This window comes from Kogia breviceps, chromosome 3 (genome assembly GCF_026419965.1).
Source record: "Kogia breviceps isolate mKogBre1 chromosome 3, mKogBre1 haplotype 1, whole genome shotgun sequence".
NCBI lineage: Eukaryota > Metazoa > Chordata > Mammalia > Artiodactyla > Physeteridae > Kogia > Kogia breviceps.
This window is the reverse complement of record NC_081312.1, coordinates 130,302,759-130,324,701: the sequence shown is the minus strand read 5'-3', so window position 1 is coordinate 130,324,701 and position 21,943 is coordinate 130,302,759.

The window sequence follows — 21,943 nt, the reverse complement described above, 5'->3', positions numbered from 1 at the left end:
TGGTTCTTCTGACTGGTGTGAGCCGATACCTCTGTGGTTGGATTTGCATGCGTCTCATAAAGCCTTGAAATTGAGCTTTCAGGGATGCCCTTTTTTTCTTCAAACTGTGTGTGTAGCTTACCTCATCACATTCTTTTCTTGAACTATGTGCCGCCTTTTGAAATATTTTGGCCACTACCTCCCTCAAGACATTTTGAGGGCAGGTTTCATTGACAGCCCTCCAGGACTTGTGCACACGAAGTGACCATTAGCACGGGTTTTCAAGCTGCCGTTGCAGGTAACGGCCACAGGGCTGCAGCATTTCTGCGTTTCCCACTCTGGTAACTAGTGAAACAGGCCTTCCTGCCAGTGGTGTTCCTTGGTTATCAATGACGGTGGGATGTGTCTGGAGAAACCCCCCAAAGCTGATGTCTCCTTACTTATATCTGTTTTTAAAATGGAATTTCTACTTTTCACTGGAGTACTCTTCCATTGTGTCCATGGGCCACTGCTCCTTTCTGCATTCCTCTGTGGCTGGGCATTTTCATTGCTTCCAAGTGTTGGCTATGGTAAACATTGCTGGATTGCAGGATTGCCAGCCCGTGTCTTTTTGATTCTCATCCTCTCAGGTGATAGACCCAGCAGTGGCTATGCTTGATTGAACGGTCGCTCAATGTTGACCCTTTCCAGGCAACTCCACTGTGTTTTCCTTAGGGGCTCTTACCACGTCCCACTTAGAACCGAGGGTACGCATTTCTTCACCACCCCGTCAGCATTTCTTGTTTGCAGAAGTTTTGCTGCTGGCCATGCTGAGTCGTGTGACATGATAGGTTTTTTTAACGTGTAGTTTCGTGTCTAATAATTCCTAAGGTTCAGCATTTTTCCACGCCTTTTTTTATTCTGTTAAACAAAAACAGAAAAAAAAACCCCGTGGGTACAATAAACCTCTCGAAATTGTCTTCTTGGAAGGTTGCCCTCTTTCGACTTTTTTGGTCGATTTTCGACCCCAGGATTTTGTTTTGGAGGGCAGGTGTCATTTACAAGCCTGCAATGGGTGTGAATATTGAGTGACCATTAGCACTGACTTTAAAGCTGCTGCTGTGGGAAACGGCCACAAGGCGTCAGCATTGCTACATTCCCACATCTGGTTACTAGGGCAGCAGAGCGTTCTGGAAGTCCTGTTCCCAGGTTGTCAATTAGAATGGAATGTGCCAGGAAAAAACCCCAGAAGTGTATGTCACATTACTTCTTGTTCGCTCTTTTAATTTGTTTAAATCGGGGTAATGATTAGAATACTGTTGGTCCTATATGTACAGAATCTGGTTCATTTGTACGTTTTATATATATATATATATATATATATATATATATATATATATATTCTTGTACAGATCCTCTTCCCATGTAAATTATTGCAGAGTGTTCTGGTGACCTCCCTTGCTATATGGTCGGTCTGTTTGATATATATATTTAATACGTATTTGTACACATATGGTGACACTAATCTTAATTTATCCATTCCCCCCACCTTTCATTTTACATAAGCTTAGTTTGCTTTCTAAGTCTGTGAGTGTCTTTCTTTGTGGAAATATGTTCATTTGTGTCAGCTGTTAGATAACGCCTATAGGTGATGTCATACGGTATGCCTTTTGCTTTCCGACTTAACTCATGTTCTGTGATGATCTCTAGGCTCATCTCGGGTGCCTCAAAGAGCAGTGTTTCCTTGTTTTCCATGGCTAATAGTCCACTGTGTCCACGGACCAGCTCTTCTTATCCATTCATCTGTTGATGGACATTTGGGTTGCTTCGGTGTCTTGGCTACTGTGAAAACTCGTGGAGTGCAGCTCTTGCAGCCTGTCTTCTCAGGTGAGAGGCTCAGCTGTGGGTGTTCTGGATGGAAGGGTGGCTCAATTTTTAATTGAAAACGCAGCTCCTTTCTGTTCTCATTATTGGCTGTTACAACTAGACATGTCCTCCACAGACAGAGGGAACAGAGTTCTCTAAAACCCCTTCAGCATTTATTGTTTGTAGTCTTTTGGCTGACGGTAGTTAACTTGGGTGAGCTGAAAGCTTTTTGTAGGTTAGAGGAGTCTGATGATTCCTGATGTTGAGCTTTTCTCCATTTTCCTTTTTTTGATAAAGAGTGAGTAAAACTTACCTCTATCATACTATCTCTTTGACACATTTGCCTGCTTTGAATTTTTTTGGCCACGGCCGAGCTCATGACATTTTTTTTTTTTTGAGGGCAGGTGTCTTTTAGAGGCCTGAGTCCTTATGAATGTTAAGTGACCCATAGCTATGCGTTTGAAGCCGCTCTTGCGGGAAACGGCCACAAGGCGGCAGCATTTCTCCATTTCCAACTCTGGGTTTTCCTGCAACAGAGGCTTCCTGGAAATTGTGTTAGTAGGCTGCAAATGAGAGTGCAGTGTGTCAGGGCAAACCCCCAAGAGCTTATATCTCCTTACTTCATGTGTGTTTTTTAAAATTTAATTGTTATCTAGTATCACAGCCAATTGGATAAAAATGTGGTGTGTGTTCTAGGTGTACTGCATCTGGTTCATCATATGTATGTATCAATCTATTCAACTTTGGATCCGTTCCCGTGTAGGTTATTACAGAGTGTTGAGTCGACCTCTCCTGGTATTCCTTAGGTATTTTGTGATTATATATTTCATATGTATCAGTACATGTCTGTAAACCCCCATATCCAAATTCATACATTCCTTACACCTTTCCACTTGGTTAAGCATAGTTGGTTTTCTGCATCTATGCACGGCCTTCTCTTGGAAATGACTTCATGGGTATCAATGTTGAAGTAACAGCTATAAGTGATGTCATAGGATATTTCTATTTCGGTTTCTTTCGTACTTCCTTTTGGGTGGGTATCTCTAGATCCTTCTACGGTGGTGCCAGCGGCACTGTTGCATGCTCTTCCGTGGCTCATGTTCCATTGTGCACATGGGCCCCCTTCTTCTTGGTGCATTGTTCTGTTGATGGACATTTGGGTTTCTTCCAAGTCTTGGCGATGGTACATGTTGCTGCAGTGCAGGATGGCCAGCCTGTGTCTTTTTGATTTTGGTCTACTCGGGAGATAGGCCCATCAGTGGGCCTACCCGATTACAGGTTAGCTCAATTTTTACCTTTCAGTGCACCTCCACGGTGTTCTCACTACTAGCTGTTCCCAGGTTACGTCCCAGCGGCCGCTAGAGGGCACAGAGTTCTCTAAAACACCTTGAGCATTTATTCTTTGTAGACTCTGTGGCTGATGATCATTCTGACGACGGTGGGTGAACGTTTCTGTCGACTGGATTTGCATGGCTTTATTAATTCCTGATGTTGAGCATTTTTCCATGCCCTTTTATTTATCACAAGAGAAAGAAAGAAAGAGAAGACAAAATGTGTGCAAAATATGCCTCTTGAAATTGTCGTTTTGAAGTGTGCACATCTTTTGAGTTTTTTTCCTCGATTGACGACCCAAGAATCGTTTTTGAGGGCAGGTGTCATTTATAGGCCTGCAATGATTTTGAATATCAAGTGACCATTAGCACTGGGTTTAAAGCTGCTGTTTTGAGAAACGGCCACAAGGCGGCAGCAGGTCTCCTTTACCAAACCTGGTTACTCGGGCAACAGAGCCTCCGTGGAAGTCGTATTCTCGGTTGTCAATTAGAATGGACTGTGCCAGGAAAAAGCCCCTTATGATTGTGCCTCACGACTGACTTGTTTGTTTTTTAATTCAATGTTTATTGTTTCTCACAGCAAGTTTGATTACAATGTTTTGCTTGTTGTAGGTGTGAAAGATGTGGCTCTTTTACACATAAACACGTATCTAGTCTTCTTTGGATCCTTTTCCCATGTAGCTTATGACACAATGTTGAGTACTCTTCTCTTGGTATTCCGTAGGCCTTTGGTGATTTTGTATTTCACGTGTGTTTGTATCTCTCTCTTAAACCCAATTTCCTAATGTACACAATTCTCACACCTGTCCATGGGTGAACCATAAATCTGTTTATTGCATCTGTGATTGCCTTTCTCTGTGGAAATATCTTCAGTGATATCAATTTTTAGGGAACACCTATAAGTGATATCGTAGGCTATGTATCTTTCGCTCTGTGACTTACTGCAAGGTGCGTGATGAACTCTAGCCTCACCGATGGTGCTGTTGATGGCATTGTTTCCTTTTGTTCCTTGGCTAATATTCCATCTGCTCAGGTCCCTGTTCTTCTTTGTCCACTCATCTGTTGATGGACTTTCTGCTTGCTTCCATGTCCTGGCTATTGTAATACTCCTGCAATGCAGATTTGCCTGCCTGTGTCTTTCCACTTCTGTCTTCTTTCTTAGGTTATAGGCCCAGGAGTGGGCCTGCTGGATCATATCGTAACTCAGTGTTTACCTTGTAAAGGCACCTCCATTCTGTTCCCATTAGTGCCTCTTACCAGGTGAAGTCCTGTGGCGAGCATTGCCCTCTGAGGAAGGCGCCACTGAGACCCTCCTAAGCCTCAGGGCCCGACTGTACTCTCCTTGGTATGCATCCTGGACTTTATGGTATGAACATACAAAAGGAGATGGTCTTTGGCCAAATCGCTCCAGGGACCTGCTCAGTTACTGGGAGTCCCTGGTTGTTCCCTAAAGCTAGGAAAAGCAACCCTGGAGGGGAAATTGGTGCCTTTGAGGGAGAAGCCGAGCAGCCAACCAACCAGCTGATGCTGATAAGGTGTGACTAAGCCGAGAAGCCAACCAACCAGCTGATGCCGATAAGGCGTGACGAAGCAAATTCCCTGCTTTAGGGGTATATATACGGCTATGCTTTGTTATTAAACTTGCCTTGCAAGCGTCAGTTGCTTGTGCCCTTCTGATCCCATACCTTGGTGCGTTCAGTTCCCTACCCCCTCTCGTCGGTTGTTGCTACACTTTGAGGACCCGCCGCGGCTGGCGGCAAAGTCCCACTTAACCTAGAGGGTATGCACTTCTCCACAACCCCTTCAGCATGAATTGTTGGTAGTCTTGTTGCTGATGGTTCTTCTGACTGGTGTGAGCCGATACCTCTGTGGTTGGATTTGCATGCGTCTCATAAAGCCTTGAAATTGAGCTTTCAGGGATGCCCTTTTTTTCTTCAAACTGTGTGTGTAGCTTACCTCATCACATTCTTTTCTTGAACTATGTGCCGCCTTTTGAAATATTTTGGCCACTACCTCCCTCAAGACATTTTGAGGGCAGGTTTCATTGACAGCCCTCCAGGACTTGTGCACACGAAGTGACCATTAGCACGGGTTTTCAAGCTGCCGTTGCAGGTAACGGCCACAGGGCTGCAGCATTTCTGCGTTTCCCACTCTGGTAACTAGTGAAACAGGCCTTCCTGCCAGTGGTGTTCCTTGGTTATCAATGACGGTGGGATGTGTCTGGAGAAACCCCCCAAAGCTGATGTCTCCTTACTTATATCTGTTTTTAAAATGGAATTTCTACTTTTCACTGGAGTACTCTTCCATTGTGTCCATGGGCCACTGCTCCTTTCTGCATTCCTCTGTGGCTGGGCATTTTCATTGCTTCCAAGTGTTGGCTATGGTAAACATTGCTGGATTGCAGGATTGCCAGCCCGTGTCTTTTTGATTCTCATCCTCTCAGGTGATAGACCCAGCAGTGGCTATGCTTGATTGAACGGTCGCTCAATGTTGACCCTTTCCAGGCAACTCCACTGTGTTTTCCTTAGGGGCTCTTACCACGTCCCACTTAGAACCGAGGGTACGCATTTCTTCACCACCCCGTCAGCATTTCTTGTTTGCAGAAGTTTTGCTGCTGGCCATGCTGAGTCGTGTGACATGATAGGTTTTTTTAACGTGTAGTTTCGTGTCTAATAATTCCTAAGGTTCAGCATTTTTCCACGCCTTTTTTTATTCTGTTAAACAAAAACAGAAAAAAAAAAACCCGTGGGTACATAAACCCTCTCGAAATTGTCTTCTTGGAAGGTTGCCCTCTTTGGACTTTTTTGGTCGATTTTCGACCCCCAGGATTTTGTTTTGGAGGGCAGGTGTCATTTACAAGCCTGCAATGGGTGTGAATATTGAGTGACCATTAGCACTGACTTTAAAGCTGCTGTGTGGGAAACGCCACAAGGCGTCAGCATTGCTACATTCCCACGATCTTTGGTTACTAGGGCAGCAGAGCCTTCTGGAAGTCCTGTTCCCAGGTTGTCAATTAGAATGGAATGTGCCAGGAAAAAACCCCAGAAGTGTATGTCACATACTTCTTGTTCGCTCTTTTAATTTGTTTAAATCGGGGTAATGATTAGAATACTGTTGGTCCTATATGTACAGAATCTGGTTCATTTGTACGTTTTATATATATATATATATATATATATTCTTGTACAGATCCTCTTCCCATGTAAATTATTGCAGAGTGTTCTGGTGACCTCCCTTGCTATATGGTCGGTCTGTTTGATATATATATTTAATACGTATTTGTACACATATGGTGACACTAATCTTAATTTATCCATTCCCCCCACCTTTCATTTTACATAAGCTTAGTTTGCTTTCTAAGTCTGTGAGTGTCTTTCTTTGTGGAAATATGTTCATTTGTGTCAGCTGTTTAGATAACGCCGATAGGTGATGTCATACGGTATGCCTTTTGCTTTCCGACTTAACTCATGTTCTGTGATGATCTCTAGGCTCATCTCGGGTGCCTCAAAGAGCAGTGTTTCCTTGTTTTCCATGGCTAATAGTCCACTGTGTCCACGGACCAGCTCTTCTTATCCATTCATCTGTTGATGGACATTTGGGTTGCTTCGGTGTCTTGGCTACTGTGAAAACTCGTGGAGTGCAGCTCTTGCAGCCTGTCTTCTCAGGTGAGAGGCTCGGCTGTGGGTGTTCTGGATGGAAGGGTGGCTCAATTTTTAATTGAAAACGCAGCTCCTTTCTGTTCTCATTATTGGCTGTTACAACTAGACATGTCCTCCACAGACAGAGGGAACAGAGTTCTCTAAAACCCCCTTCAGCATTTATTGTTTGTAGTCTTTTGGCTGACGGTAGTTAACTTGGGTGAGCTGAAAGCTTTTTGTAGGTTAGAGGGAGTCTGATGATTCCTGATGTTGAGCTTTCTCTCCATTTTCCTTTTTTTGATAAAGAGTGAGTAAAACTTACCTCTATCATACTATCTCTTTGACACATTGCCTGCTTTGAATTTTTTTGGCCACGGCCGAGCTCAGGACATTTTTTTTTTTTTTTGAGGGCATGTGTCTTTTAGAGGCCTGAGTCCTTATGAATGTTAAGTGAACCATAGCTATGCGTTTGAAGCCGCTCTTGCGGGAAACGGCCACAAGGCGGCAGCATTTCTCCATTTCCAACTCTGGGTTTTTCCTGCAACAGAGGCTTCCTGGAAATTGTGTTAGTAGGCTGCAAATGAGAGTGCAGTGTGTCAGGGCAAACCCCCAAGAGCTTATATCTCCTTACTTCTTGTGTGTTTTTTAAAATTTAATTGTTATCTAGTATCACGGCCAATTGGATAAAAATGTGGTGTGTGTTCTAGGTGTACTGCATCTGGTTCATCATATGTATGTATCAATCTATTCATCTTTGGATCCTTTCCCGTGTAGGTTATTACAGAGTGTTGAGTCGACCTCTTCCTGGTATTCCTTAGGTATTTTGTGATTATATATTTCATATGTATCAGTACATGTCTGTAAACCCCCCATATCCAAATTCATACATTCCTTACACCTTTCCACTTGGTTAAGCATAGTTGGTATTTCTGCATCTATGCACGGCCTTCTCTTGGAAATGACTTTCATGGGTATCAATGTTGAAGTAACAGCTATAAGTGATGTCATAGGGATAGTTCTATTCGGTTTCTTTCGTACTTCCTTTTGGGTGGGTATCTCTAGATCCTTCTACGGTGGTGCCAGCGGCACTGTTTGCATGCTCTTCCGTGGCTCATGTTCCATTGTGCACATGGGCCCCCTTCTTCTTGGTGCATTGTTCTGTTGATGGACATTTGGGTTTCTTTCCAAGTCTTGGTGATGGTACATGTTGCTTGCAGTGCAGGACGGCCAGCCTGTGTCTTTTGATTTTGGTCTACTCGGGAGATAGGCCCATCAGTTAGCTCAATTTTTACCTTTCAAACGCACCTCCACGGTGTTCTCACTACTAGCTGTTCCCAGGTTACGTCCCAGCGGCAGCTAGAGGGCACAGAGTTCTCTAAAACACCTTGAGCATTTATTCTTTGTAGACTCTGTGGCTGATGATCATTCTGACGACGGTGGGTGAACGTTTTTGTCGACTGGATTTGCATGGCTTTATTAATTCCTGATGTTGAGCATTTTTCCATGCCCTTTTATTTATCACAAGAGAAAGAAAGAAAGAGAAGACAAAATGTGCGCAAAATATGCCTCTTGAAATTGTCGTTTTGAAGTGTGCACGTCTTTTGAGTTTTTTTCCTCGATGTACGACCCAAGAATTGTTTTTGAGGGCAGGTGTCATTTATAGGCCTGCAATGATTTTGAATATCAAGTGACCATTAGCACTGGGTTTAAAGCTGCTGTTTTGAGAAACGGCCACAAGGCGGCAGCAGGTCTCCTTTACCAAACCTGGTTACTCGGGCAATCAGAGCCTCCGTGGAAGTCTTATTCTCGGTTGTCAATTAGAATGGACTGTGCCAGGAAAAAGCCCTTAAGCTTTGTGTCTCACGACTGACCTGTTCGTTTTTTTAATTCAATGTTTATTTTTTCTCACAGCAAGTTTGATTACAATGTTTTGCTTGTTGTAGGTGTGAAAGATGTGGCTCTTTTACAACATAAACACGTATCTAGTCTTCTTTGGATCCATTTCCCATGTAGCTTATGACACAAATGTTGAGTACTCTTCTCTTGGTAATTCCGTAGGCCTTTGGTGATTTTGTATTTCAACCTGTGTTTGTATCTCGCTCTTAAACCCAATTTCCTAATGTACACAATTCTCACACCTGTCCATGGAGTGAACCATAAATCTGTTTATTGCATCTGTGATTGCCTTTCTCTGTGGAAATATCTTCAGTGATATCAATTTTCAGGGAACACCTATAAGTGATATCGTAGGCTATGTATCTTTCGCTCTGTGACTTACTGCAAGGTGCGTGATGAACTCTAGCCTCACCGATGGTGCTGTTGAATGGCATTGTTTCCTTTTGTTCCATTGGCTAATATTCCATCTGTTCAGGTCCCCTGTTCTTCTTTGTCCACTCATCTGTTGATGGACTTTCTGCTTGCTTCCATGTCCTGGCTATTGTAATACTCCTGCAATGCAGATTTGCCTGCCTGTGTCTTTCCACTTCTGTCTTCTTTCTAGGTTATAGCGCCAGGAGTGGGCCTGCTGGAATCATATCGTAACTCAGTGTTTACCTTGTAAAGCGAACCTCCATTCTGTTCCCATTAGTGCCTCTTACCAGGGTGAAGTCCTGTGGCGAGCATTGCCCTCTGAGGAAGGCGCCACTGAGACCCTCCTAAGCCTCAGGGCCGACTTGTACTCTCCTTGGTATGCATCCTGGACTTTATGGTATGAACATACAAAAGGAGATGGTCTTTGGCCAAATCGCTCCAGGGACCTGCTCAGTTACTGGGAGTCCCTGGTTGTTCCCTAAAGCTAGGAAAAGCAACCCTGGAGGGGAAATTGGTGCCTTTGAGGGAGAAGCCGAGCAGCCAACCAACCAGCTGATGCTGATAAGGTGTGACTAAGCCGAGAAGCCAACCAACCAGCTGATGCCGATAAGGCGTGACGAAGCAAATTCCCTGCTTTAGGGGTATATATACGGCTATGCTTTGTTATTAAACTTGCCTTGCAAGCGTCAGTTGCTTGTGCCCTTCTGATCCCATACCTTGGTGCGTTCAGTTCCCTACCCCCTCTCGTCGGTTGTTGCTACACTTTGAGGACCCGCCGCGGCTGGCGGCAAAGTCCCACTTAACCTAGAGGGTATGCACTTCTCCACAACCCCTTCAGCATGAATTGTTGGTAGTCTTGTTGCTGATGGTTCTTCTGACTGGTGTGAGCCGATACCTCTGTGGTTGGATTTGCATGCGTCTCATAAAGCCTTGAAATTGAGCTTTCAGGGATGCCCTTTTTTTCATCAAACTGTGTGTGTAGCTTACCTCATCACATTCTTTTCTTGAACTATGTGCCGCCTTTTGAAATATTTTGGCCACTACCTCCCTCAAGACATTTTGAGGCAGGTTTCATTGACACGCCCTCCAGGACTTGTGCACACGAAGTGACCATTAGCACGGGTTTTCAAGGCTGCCGTTGCAGGTAACGGCCACAGGGCTGCAGCATTTCTGCGTTTCCCACTCTGGTAACTAGTGAAACAGGCCTTCCTGCCAGTGGTGTTCCTTGGTTATCAATGACGGTGGATGTGTCTGGAGAAACCCCCCAAAGCTGATGTCTCCTTACTTATATCTGTTTTTTAAAATGGAATTTCTACTTTTCACTGGAGTACTCTTCCATTGTGTCCATTGGGCCACTGCTCCTTTCTGCATTCTCTGTGGCTGGGCATTTTCATTGCTTCCAAGTGTTGGCTATGGAAACATTGCTGGATTGCAGGATTGCCAGCCCGTGTCTTTTGGATTCTCATCCTCTCAGGTGATAGACCCAGCAGTGGCTATGCTTGATTGAACGGTCGCTCAATGTTGACCCTTTCCAGGCAACTCCACTGTGTTTTCCTTAGGGGCTCTTACCACGTCCCACTTAGAACCGAGGGTACGCATTTCTTCACCACCCCGTCAGCATTTCTTGTTTGCAGAAGTTTTGCTGCTGGCCATGCTGAGTCGTGTGACATGATAGGTTTTTGTAACGTGTATTTTCGTGTCTAATAATTCCTAAGGTTCAGCATTTTTCCACGCCTTTTTTTATTCTGTTAAACAAAAAACAGAAAAAAAAACCGTGAGTACAATAAACCATATCGAAATTGTCTTCTTGGAAGGTTGCCCTCTTTGGACTTTTTTGGTCGATTTTCGACCCCAGGATTTTGTTTTGGAGGGCAGTGTCATTTACTAAGCCTGCAATGGGTGTGAATATTGAGTGACCATTAGCACTGACTTTAAAGCTGCTGCTGTGGGAAACGGCCACAAAGGCGTCAGCATTGCTACATTCCCACATCTGTTACTAGGGCAGCAGAGCCTTCTGGAAGTCCTGTTCCCAGGTTGTCAATTAGAATTGGAATGTGCCAGGAAAAACCCCAGAAGTGTATGTCACATTACTTCTTGTTCGCTCTTTTTATTTGTTTAAATCGGGGTAATGATTAGAATACTGTTGGTCCTATATGTACAGAATCTGGTTCATTTGTACGTTTTATATATATATATATATATATATATATTCTTGTACAGATCCTCTTCCCATGTAAATTATTGCAGAGTGTTCTGGTGACCTCCCTTGCTATATGGTCAGTCTGTTTGATATATATATTTAATACGTATTTGTACACATATGGTGACACTAATCTTAATTTATCCATTCCCCCCCACCTTTCATTTTACATAAGCTTAGTTTGCTTTCTAAGTCTGTGAGTGTCTTTCTTTGTGGAAATATGTTCATTTGTGTCAGCTGTTAGATAACGCCTATAGTGATGTCATACGGTATGGCCTTTTGCTTTCCGACTTAACTCATGTTCTGTGATGATCTCTAGGCTCATCTCGGGTGCCTCAAAGAGCAGTGTTTCCTTGTTTTCCCATGGCTAATAGTCCACTGTGTCCAACGGACCAGCTCTTCTTATCCATTCATCTGTTGATGGACATTTGGTTGCTTCGGTGTCCTTGGCTTACTGTGAAAACTCGTGGAGTGCAGCTCTTGCAGCCTGTCTTTCTCAGGTGAGAGGCTCCAGCTGTGGGTGTTCTGGATGGAAGGGTGGCTCAATTTTTAATTGAAAACGCAGCTCCTTTCTGTTCTCATTATTGGCTGTTACAACTAGACAGGTCCTCCACAGACAGAGGGAACAGAGTTCTCTAAAACCCCTTCAGCATTTATTGTTTGTAGTCTTTTGGCTGACGGTAGTTAACTTGGGTGAGCTGAAAGCTTTTTGTAGGTTAGAGGAGTCTGATGATTCCTGATGTTGAGCTTTTCTCATTTTCCTTTTTTTGATAAAGAGTGAGTAAAACTTACCTCTATCATACTATCTCTTTGACACATTTGATTGCTTTGAATTTTTTTGGCCACGGCCGAGCTCAGGACAATTTTTTTTTTTTGAGGGCAGGTGTCTTTTAGAGGCCTGAGTCCTTATGAATGTTAAGTGACCCATAGCTATGCGTTTGAAGCCGCTCTTGCGGGAAACGGCCACAAGGCGGCAGCATTTCTCCATTTCCAACTCTGGGTTTTCCTGCAACAGAGGCTTCCTGGAAATTGTGTTAGTAGGCTGCAAATGAGAGTGCAGTGTGTCAGGGCAAACCCCCAAGAGCTTATATCTCCTTACTTCTTGTGTGTTTTTTAAAATTTAATTGTTATCTAGTATCAACAGCCAATTGGATAAAAATGTGGTGTGTGTTCTAGGTGTACTGCATCTGGTTCATCATATGTATGTATCAATCTATTCATCTTTGGATCCGTTCCCGTGTAGGTTATTACAGAGTGTTGAGTCCGACTTCTCCTGGTATTCCTTAGGTATTTTTGTGACCCCCATATCCAAATTCATACATTCCTTACACCTTTCCACTTGGTTAAGCATAGTTGGTTTTCTGCATCTATGCACGGCCTTCTCTTGGAAATGACTTCATGGGTATCAATGTTGAAGTCACAGCTATAAGTGATGTCATAGGATATTTCTATTTCGGTTTCTTTCGTACTTCCTTTTGGGTGGGTATCTCTAGATCCTTCTACGGTGGTGCCAGCGGCACTGTTGCATGCTCTTCCGTGGCTCATGTTCCATTGTGCACATGGGCCCCCTTCTTCTTGGTGCATTGTTCTGTTGATGGACATTTGGGTTTCTTCCAAGTCTTGGCGATGGTACATGTTGCTGCAGTGCAGGATGGCCAGCCTGTGTCTTTTTGATTTTGGTCTACTCGGGAGATAGGCCCATCAGTGGGCCTACCCGATTACAGGTTAGCTCAATTTTTACCTTTCAGTGCACCTCCACGGTGTTCTCACTACTAGCTGTTCCCAGGTTACGTCCCAGCGGCCGCTAGAGGGCACAGAGTTCTCTAAAACACCTTGAGCATTTATTCTTTGTAGACTCTGTGGCTGATGATCATTCTGACGACGGTGGGTGAACGTTTCTGTCGACTGGATTTGCATGGCTTTATTAATTCCTGATGTTGAGCATTTTTCCATGCCCTTTTATTTATCACAAGAGAAAGAAAGAAAGAGAAGACAAAATGTGCGCAAAATATGCCTCTTGAAATTGTCGTTTTGAAGTGTGCACATCTTTTGAGTTTTTTTCCTCGATGGACGACCCAAGAATCGTTTTTGAGGGCAGGTGTCATTTATAGGCCTGCAATGATTTTGAATATCAAGTGACCATTAGCACTGGGTTTAAAGCTGCTGTTTTGAGAAACGGCCACAAGGCGGCAGCAGGTCTCCTTTACCAAACCTGGTTACTCGGGCAACAGAGCCTCCGTGGAAGTCGTATTCTCGGTTGTCAATTAGAATGGACTGTGCCAGGAAAAAGCCCCTTATGTTTGTGCCTCACGACTGACTTGTTCGTTTTTTAATTCAATGTTTATTGTTTCTCACAGCAAGTTTGATTACAATGTTTTGCTTGTTGTAGGTGTGAAAGATGTGGCTCTTTTACACATAAACACGTATCTAGTCTTCTTTGGATCCTTTTCCCATGTAGCTTATGACACAATGTTGAGTACTCTTCTCTTGGTATTCCGTAGGCCTTTGGTGATTTTGTATTTCACGTGTGTTTGTATCTCTCTCTTAAACCCAATTTCCTAATGTACACAATTCTCACACCTGTCCATGGGTGAACCATAAATCTGTTTATTGCATCTGTGATTGCCTTTCTCTGTGGAAATATCTTCAGTGATATCAATTTTTAGGGAACACCTATAAGTGATATCGTAGGCTATGTATCTTTCGCTCTGTGACTTACTGCAAGGTGCGTGATGAACTCTAGCCTCACCGATGGTGCTGTTGATGGCATTGTTTCCTTTTGTTCCTTGGCTAATATTCCATCTGCTCAGGTCCCTGTTCTTCTTTGTCCACTCATCTGTTGATGGACTTTCTGCTTGCTTCCATGTCCTGGCTATTGTAATACTCCTGCAATGCAGATTTGCCTGCCTGTGTCTTTCCACTTCTGTCTTCTTTCTTAGGTTATAGGCCCAGGAGTGGGCCTGCTGGATCATATCGTAACTCAGTGTTTACCTTGTAAAGGCACCTCCATTCTGTTCCCATTAGTGCCTCTTACCAGGTGAAGTCCTGTGGCGAGCATTGCCCTCTGAGGAAGGCGCCACTGAGACCCTCCTAAGCCTCAGGGCCCGACTGTACTCTCCTTGGTATGCATCCTGGACTTTATGGTATGAACATACAAAAGGAGATGGTCTTTGGCCAAATCGCTCCAGGGACCTGCTCAGTTACTGGGAGTCCCTGGTTGTTCCCTAAAGCTAGGAAAAGCAACCCTGGAGGGGAAATTGGTGCCTTTGAGGGAGAAGCCGAGCAGCCAACCAACCAGCTGATGCTGATAAGGTGTGACTAAGCCGAGAAGCCAACCAACCAGCTGATGCCGATAAGGCGTGACGAAGCAAATTCCCTGCTTTAGGGGTATATATACGGCTATGCTTTGTTATTAAACTTGCCTTGCAAGCGTCAGTTGCTTGTGCCCTTCTGATCCCATACCTTGGTGCGTTCAGTTCCCTACCCCCTCTCGTCGGTTGTTGCTACACTTTGAGGACCCGCCGCGGCTGGCGGCAAAGTCCCACTTAACCTAGAGGGTATGCACTTCTCCACAACCCCTTCAGCATGAATTGTTGGTAGTCTTGTTGCTGATGGTTCTTCTGACTGGTGTGAGCCGATACCTCTGTGGTTGGATTTGCATGCGTCTCATAAAGCCTTGAAATTGAGCTTTCAGGGATGCCCTTTTTTTCTTCAAACTGTGTGTGTAGCTTACCTCATCACATTCTTTTCTTGAACTATGTGCCGCCTTTTGAAATATTTTGGCCACTACCTCCCTCAAGACATTTTGAGGGCAGGTTTCATTGACAGCCCTCCAGGACTTGTGCACACGAAGTGACCATTAGCACGGGTTTTCAAGCTGCCGTTGCAGGTAACGGCCACAGGGCTGCAGCATTTCTGCGTTTCCCACTCTGGTAACTAGTGAAACAGGCCTTCCTGCCAGTGGTGTTCCTTGGTTATCAATGACGGTGGGATGTGTCTGGAGAAACCCCCCAAAGCTGATGTCTCCTTACTTATATCTGTTTTTAAAATGGAATTTCTACTTTTCACTGGAGTACTCTTCCATTGTGTCCATGGACCACTGCTCCTTTCTGCATTCCTCTGTGGCTGGGCATTTTCATTGCTTCCAAGTGTTGGCTATGGTAAACATTGCTGGATTGCAGGATTGCCAGCCCGTGTCTTTTTGATTCTCATCCTCTCAGGTGATAGACCCAGCAGTGGCTATGCTTGATTGAACGGTCGCTCAATGTTGACCCTTTCCAGGCAACTCCACTGTGTTTTCCTTAGGGGCTCTTACCACGTCCCACTTAGAACCGAGGGTACGCATTTCTTCACCACCCCGTCAGCATTTCTTGTTTGCAGAAGTTTTGCTGCTGGCCATGCTGAGTCGTGTGACATGATAGGTTTTTTTAACGTGTAGTTTCGTGTCTAATAATTCCTAAGGTTCAGCATTTTTCCACGCCTTTTTTTATTCTGTTAAACAAAAACAGAAAAAAAAACCCCGTGAGTACAATAAACCTCTCGAAATTGTCTTCTTGGAAGGTTGCCCTCTTTGGACTTTTTTGGTCGATTTTCGACCCCAGGATTTTGTTTTGGAGGGCAGGTGTCATTTACAAGCCTGCAATGGGTGTGAATATTGAGTGACCATTAGCACTGACTTTAAAGCTGCTGCTGTGGGAAACGGCCACAAGGCGTCAGCATTGCTACATTCCCACATCTGGTTACTAGGGCAGCAGAGCCTTCTGGAAGTCCTGTTCCCAGGTTGTCAATTAGAATGGAATGTGCCAGGAAAAAACCCCAGAAGTGTATGTCACATTACTTCTTGTTCGCTCTTTTAATTTGTTTAAATCGGGGTAATGATTAGAATACTGTTGGTCCTATATGTACAGAATCTGGTTCATTTGTACGTTTTATATATATATATATATATATATATTCTTGTACAGATCCTCTTCCCATGTAAATTATTGCAGAGTGTTCTGGTGACCTCCCTTGCTATATGGTCGGTCTGTTTGATATATATATTTAATACGTATTTGTACACATATGGTGACACTAATCTTAATTTATCCATTCCCCCCACCTTTCATTTTACATAAGCTTAGTTTGCTTTCTAAGTCTGTGAGTGTCTTTCTTTGTGGAAATATGTTCATTTGTGTCAGCTGTTAGATAACGCCTATAGGTGATGTCATACGGTATGCCTTTTGCTTTCCGACTTAACTCATGTTCTGTGATGATCTCTAGGCTCATCTCGGGTGCCTCAAAGAGCAGTGTTTCCTTGTTTTCCATGGCTAATAGTCCACTGTGTCCACGGACCAGCTCTTCTTATCCATTCATCTGTTGATGGACATTTGGGTTGCTTCGGTGTCTTGGCTACTGTGAAAACTCGTGGAGTGCAGCTCTTGCAGCCTGTCTTCTCAGGTGAGAGGCTCAGCTGTGGGTGTTCTGGATGGAAGGGTGGCTCAATTTTTAATTGAAAACGCAGCTCCTTTCTGTTCTCATTATTGGCTGTTACAACTAGACATGTCCTCCACAGACAGAGGGAACAGAGTTCTCTAAAACCCCTTCAGCATTTATTGTTTGTAGTCTTTTGGCTGACGGTAGTTAACTTGGGTGAGCTGAAAGCTTTTTGTAGGTTAGAGGAGTCTGATGATTCCTGATGTTGAGCTTTTCTCCATTTTCCTTTTTTTGATAAAGAGTGAGTAAAACTTACCTCTATCATACTATCTCTTTGACACATTTGACTGCTTTGAATTTTTTTGGCCACGGCCGAGCTCAGGACATTTTTTTTTTTGAGGGCAGGTGTCTTTTAGAGGCCTGAGTCCTTATGAATGTTAAGTGACCCATAGCTATGCGTTTGAAGCCGCTCTTGCGGGAAACGGCCACAAGGCGGCAGCATTTCTCCATTTCCAACTCTGGGTTTTCCTGCAACAGAGGCTTCCTGGAAATTGTGTTAGTAGGCTGCAAATGAGAGTGCAGTGTGTCAGGGCAAACCCCCAAGAGCTTATATCTCCTTACTTCTTGTGTGTTTTTTAAAATTTAATTGTTATCTAGTATCACAGCCAATTGGATAAAAATGTGGTGTGTGTTCTAGGTGTACTGCATCTGGTTCATCATATGTATGTATCAATCTATTCATCTTTGGATCCGTTCCCGTGTAGGTTATTACAGAGTGTTGAGTCGACCTCTCCTGGTATTCCTTAGGTATTTTGTGATTATATATTTCATATGTATCAGTACATGTCTGTAAACCCCCATATCCAAATTCATACATTCCTTACACCTTTCCACTTGGTTAAGCATAGTTGGTTTTCTGCATCTATGCACGGCCTTCTCTTGGAAATGACTTCATGGGTATCAATGTTGAAGTCACAGCTATAAGTGATGTCATAGGATATTTCTATTTCGGTTTCTTTCGTACTTCCTTTTGGGTGGGTATCTCTAGATACTTCTACGGTGGTGCCAGCGGCACTGTTGCATGCTCTTCCGTGGCTCATGTTCCATTGTGCACATGGGCCCCCTTCTTCTTGGTGCATTGTTCTGTTGATGGACATTTGGGTTTCTTCCAAGTCTTGGCGATGGTACATGTTGCTGCAGTGCAGGATGGCCAGCCTGTGTCTTTTTGATTTTGGTCTACTCGGGAGATAGGCCCATCAGTGGGCCTACCCGATTACAGGTTAGCTCAATTTTTACCTTTCAGTGCACCTCCACGGTGTTCTCACTACTAGCTGTTCCCAGGTTACGTCCCAGCGGCCGCTAGAGGGCACAGAGTTCTCTAAAACACCTTGAGCATTTATTCTTTGTAGACTCTGTGGCTGATGATCATTCTGACGACGGTGGGTGAACGTTTCTGTCGACTGGATTTGCATGGCTTTATTAATTCCTGATGTTGAGCATTTTTCCATGCCCTTTTATTTATCACAAGAGAAAGAAAGAAAGAGAAGACAAAATGTGCGCAAAATATGCCTCTTGAAATTGTCGTTTTGAAGTGTGCACATCTTTTGAGTTTTTTTCCTCGATGGACGACCCAAGAATCGTTTTTGAGGGCAGGTGTCATTTATAGGCCTGCAATGATTTTGAATATCAAGTGACCATTAGCACTGGGTTTAAAGCTGCTGTTTTGAGAAACGGCCACAAGGCGGCAGCAGGTCTCCTTTACCAAACCTGGTTACTCGGGCAACAGAGCCTCCGTGGAAGTCGTATTCTCGGTTGTCAATTAGAATGGACTGTGCCAGGAAAAAGCCCCTTATGTTTGTGCCTCACGACTGACTTGTTCGTTTTTTAATTCAATGTTTATTGTTTCTCACAGCAAGTTTGATTACAATGTTTTGCTTGTTGTAGGTGTGAAAGATGTGGCTCTTTTACACATAAACACGTATCTAGTCTTCTTTGGATCCTTTTCCCATGTAGCTTATGACACAATGTTGAGTACTCTTCTCTTGGTATTCCGTAGGCCTTTGGTGATTTTGTATTTCACGTGTGTTTGTATCTCTCTCTTAAACCCAATTTCCTAATGTACACATTTCTCACACCTCTCCATGGGTGAACCATAAATCTGTTTATTGCATCTGTGATTGCCTTTCTCTGTGGAAATATCTTCAGTGATATCAATTTTTAGGGAACACCTATAAGTGATATCGTAGGCTATGTATCTTTCGCTCTGTGACTTACTGCAAGGTGCGTGATGAACTCTAGCCTCACCGATGGTGCTGTTGATGGCATTGTTTCCTTTTGTTCCTTGGCTAATATTCCATCTGCTCAGGTCCCTGTTCTTCTTTGTCCACTCATCTGTTGATGGACTTTCTGCTTGCTTCCATGTCCTGGCTATTGTAATACTCCTGCAATGCAGATTTGCCTGCCTGTGTCTTTCCACTTCTGTCTTCGTTCTTAGGTTATAGGCCCAGGAGTGGGCCTGCTGGATCATATCGTAACTCAGTGTTTACCTTGTAAAGGCACCTCCATTCTGTTCCCATTAGTGCCTCTTACCAGGTGAAGTCCTCTGGCGAGCATTGCCCTCTGAGGAAGGCGCCACTGAGACCCTCCTAAGCCTCAGGGCCCGACTGTACTCTCCTTGGTATGCATCCTGGACTTTATGGTATGAACATACAAAAGGAGATGGTCTTTGGCCAAATCGCTCCAGGGATCTGCTCAGTTACTGGGAGTCCCTGGTTGTTCCCTAAAGCTAGGAAAAGCAACCCTGGAGGGGAAATTGGTGCCTTTGAGGGAGAAGCCGAGCAGCCAACCAACCAGCTGATGCTGGTAAGGTGTGACTAAGCCGAGAAGCCAACCAACCAGCTGATGCCGATAAGGCGTGACGAAGCAAATTCCCTGCTTTAGGGGTATATATACGGCTATGCTTTGTTATTAAACTTGCCTTGCAAGCGTCAGTTGCTTGTGCCCTTCTGATCCCATACCTTGGTGCGTTCAGTTCCCTACCCCCTCTCGTCGGTTGTTGCTACACTTTGAGGACCCGCCGCGGCTGGCGGCAAAGTCCCACTTAACCTAGAGGGTATGCACTTCTCCACAACCCCTTCAGCATGAATTGTTGGTAGTCTTGTTGCTGATGGTTCTTCTGACTGGTGTGAGCCGATACCTCTGTGGTTGGATTTGCATGCGTCTCATAAAGCCTTGAAATTGAGCTTTCAGGGATGCCCTTTTTTTCTTCAAACTGTGTGTGTAGCTTACCTCATCACATTCTTTTCTTGAACTATGTGCCGCCTTTTGAAATATTTTGGCCACTACCTCCCTCAAGACATTTTGAGGGCAGGTTTCATTGACAGCCCTCCAGGACTTGTGCACACGAAGTGACCATTAGCACGGGTTTTCAAGCTGCCGTTGCAGGTAACGGCCACAGGGCTGCAGCATTTCTGCGTTTCCCACTCTGGTAACTAGTGAAACAGGCCTTCCTGCCAGTGGTGTTCCTTGGTTATCAATGACGGTGGGATGTGTCTGGAGAAACCCCCCAAAGCTGATGTCTCCTTACTTATATCTGTTTTTAAAATGGAATTTCTACTTTTCACTGGAGTACTCTTCCATTGTGTCCATGGACCACTGCTCCTTTCTGCATTCCTCTGTGGCTGGGCATTTTCATTGCTTCCAAGTGTTGGCTATGGTAAACATTGCTGGATTGCAGGATTGCCAGCCCGTGTCTTTTTGATTCTCATCCTCTCAGGTGATAGACCCAGCAGTGGCTATGCTTGATTGAACGGTCGCTCAATGTTGACCCTTTCCAGGCAACTCCACTGTGTTTTCCTTAGGGGCTCTTACCACGTCCCACTTAGAACCGAGGGTACGCAATTCTTCACCACCCCGTCAGCATTTCTTGTTTGCAGAAGTTTTGCTGCTGGCCATGCTGAGTCGTGTGACATGATAGGTTTTTTTAACGTGTAGTTTCGTGTCTAATAATTCCTAAGGTTCAGCATTTTTCCACGCCTTTTTTTATTCTGTTAAACAAAAACAGAAAAAAAAACCCCGTGAGTACAATAAACCTCTCGAAATTGTCTTCTTGGAAGGTTGCCCTCTTTCGACTTTTTTGGTCGATTTTCGACCCCAGGATTTTGTTTTGGAGGGCAGGTGTCATTTACAAGCCTGCAATGGGTGTGAATATTGAGTGACCATTAGCACTGACTTTAAAGCTGCTGCTGTGGGAAACGGCCACAAGGCGTCAGCATTGCTACATTCCCACATCTGGTTACTAGGGCAGCAGAGCGTTCTGGAAGTCCTGTTCCCAGGTTGTCAATTAGAATGGAATGTGCCAGGAAAAAACCCCAGAAGTGTATGTCACATTACTTCTTGTTCGCTCTTTTAATTTGTTTAAATCGGGGTAATGATTAGAATACTGTTGGTCCTATATGTACAGAATCTGGTTCATTTGTAGGTTTTATATATATATATATATATATATATATATATATATATATATATATATATATATATATTCTTGTACAGATCCTCTTCCCATGTAAATTATTGCAGAGTGTTCTGGTGACCTCCCTTGCTATATGGTCGGTCTGTTTGATATATATATTTAATACGTATTTGTACACATATGGTGACACTAATCTTAATTTATCCATTCCCCCCACCTTTCATTTTACATAAGCTTAGTTTGCTTTCTAAGTCTGTGAGTGTCTTTCTTTGTGGAAATATGTTCATTTGTGTCAGCTGTTAGATAACGCCTATAGGTGATGTCATACAGTATGCCTTTTGCTTTCCGACTTAACTCATGTTCTGTGATGATCTCTAGGCTCATCTCGGGTGCCTCAAAGAGCAGTGTTTCCTTGTTTTCCATGGCTAATAGTCCACTGTGTCCACGGACCAGCTCTTCTTATCCATTCATCTGTTGATGGACATTTGGGTTGCTTCGGTGTCTTGGCTACTGTGAAAACTCGTGGAGTGCAGCTCTTGCAGCCTGTCTTCTCAGGTGAGAGGCTCGGCTGTGGGTGTTCTGGATGGAAGGGTGGCTCAATTTTTAATTGAAAACGCAGCTCCTTTCTGTTCTCATTATTGGCTGTTACAACTAGACATGTCCTCCACAGACAGAGGGAACAGAGTTCTCTAAAACCCCTTCAGCATTTATTGTTTGTAGTCTTTTGGCTGACGGTAGTTAACTTGGGTGAGCT